The sequence below is a fragment of the Penaeus japonicus genome, unplaced genomic scaffold (genome assembly GCF_977035675.1).
Source record: "Penaeus japonicus unplaced genomic scaffold, GWHDUDI00000001_assembly GWHDUDI00000007, whole genome shotgun sequence".
NCBI classification, from domain to species: domain Eukaryota; kingdom Metazoa; phylum Arthropoda; class Malacostraca; order Decapoda; family Penaeidae; genus Penaeus; species Penaeus japonicus.
This window is the reverse complement of record NW_028234409.1, coordinates 27,259,877-27,262,376: the sequence shown is the minus strand read 5'-3', so window position 1 is coordinate 27,262,376 and position 2,500 is coordinate 27,259,877.

Sequence of the window (2,500 nt, the reverse complement as noted above, 5' to 3'; positions counted from 1 at the left end):
ATAATGATGATGAAGGTGATGGTGATGATGATGGTGATAATGGTGGTGATGATAATGATGATGGTGATGACAATGATGATGACACTGATGATGGTGATGATGAAGATGATGATGGTGATGATGATAGTAATAATCATAATAATAATGATAAAAATAATGATAAGAATAATGATGATAGTAATAGTAATGATAACAATTATTATTATTACAATAATGATGTTGATAATGATACCAGGAAGAAAAAGTAATGCTGGTGATGATAATGATCATGATGATAATAACAATGATAATGATAATGATAAAGATATTTATATCAATAATGATAATAGTGATAACGGTAATGACGATAATGATAACAACAGCGATAACAATTATTTTATTTTGATTATGATAATGATGATAACAATTATTGTAGTAAAAATGAAAAAAAAGATGGTGATGTCGATGATGATGATAATGATCGGAATAATAAAAGTTATGATAACGATAATGCCTTAAATAGTGTTTCAATTATAAGAGCAATACTAATGAGGATGAAAGTGACAATGATAATGATGATAAGGATGAACTAATATAAATAACAATAATGTTATCAATAATAACATTGACAATAGAACTATTGATGATTATGATAGCGACCCCCCAAAAAAAAATAATAATAATAATAATGATAATAATAAATAACGGCTTACTGTTTGGGACGCTGATAATAATAATATATATATGATGAAGATGTTGATGATGGTGGTGGTGATAATGATGAAGATGGTGATAATGGTGATGATTATGGTAATGATGATGATGGTGATGGTAATGATGATGGTGATCGTGATAAGGATGATGGTAGTGATGATGGTGAAGATAGTGATGATAATGGTGATGGTTATAAGGATGATGATGGTGATAATGATGATGGTGATGACACTGATGATGATGGTATTGACGGTGACCGTGATAATGATGATGGTGATAATGGTGATGATGATCATGATAATAATGATAATGATGAAGATAATGATGATAGTAATAGTAATGATAACAATTACTATTATTACAATAATGATGTTGATAATGATAACAGGAAGAAAATATAATGTTGGTGATGATAATGATCATGATGATAATGACAATAATAATAAGGATATCAAAGATAATGATAATGATATCAATAATTATAATAGTGATAACGGTAAGGATGATAATAATAACAGCAATAACAATTATTTTATTTTGATTATGGTAATGATGATAACAAGTATGATAGTGAAAATGATAATGAAAATGATATCAATGTCGATGATGATGATAATGATCGGAATAATAAAGATTATGATAACGATAATGATTAAATAGTAAGCGTTTCAATAAAAAGAGCAATACTAACGATGACGAAAGTGATAATTATAAAAATGATGATGATGAACTAATAGAAATAACTATAATGTTACCATTAATGACATTAACAATAGAACTATTGATGATTATGATAGCGACCCCCCCCCAAAAAAAAAAAAAAAAAAAAAAAAAAGTTAACGGCTTACTGTTTGGGACGCGAACTCTGGACGCTTGAGTAGAAGACTTGCACGAAACTGAGTGAGCTATTACTCGATTGAATGTAAATTGCATAAGTGAAGCTTTTAATGATCACATATTCACTCATATACATGCATACACATACGATATATCGATATCAGTAATATATAAATGATTATGATAATGATGATGATAATGATGATGGTGATGATATTGATAACCATAATCATCATGATAATAATGATATCACCAGCAATGAAAGTAATAATTGTAAGGGTAATAGTAATGGTTACAAAATAGCAAAAGAAACAATAGAAATTTTAATAATTATGTTAATAACAACAATGATAATGATAATGGTATCAATAATGAGGATGATAATATTCATAGTTTTAATGATAACAATAATAACGAAAATTGTAATGACAATGATAAAAGCAAAGCCAGCAACAGCAATGATTATAAAAGCAACGATAATAACGATGATAAAAAAGGAAAAATGCTAATAATAACAATGATGTTGAGGAAGGTGGTGGTGATAATGATGATGGTGATTATTGACAATAATAATGATGATGGTAATGTTGATAATGATGATACTGATAATGATGAATGGTAATGATGATGATGGTAATAATGACGCTGATGGTGATAATGAAGATGATGGTGATGGTAATGATGATGCTGATAATGATGATGAAGGTGATGGTGATAATGAAGATGATGGTGATGATAATGAAGATGGTGGTGATGATGATGATGGTAATGATGATGATGGTAATGATTATGATAATGATGACCGTGAAGATGATGGTAATGATGATGATTGTGATAGTGATAATGATGGTGATGATGATGGTACTGATGATGGTGATGATGATGATAATGATGATGATAGTGACAACTATAATAATGATGATAAAGATAATGATAAGGATGATGACAATAGTAATATTAATGATAACAA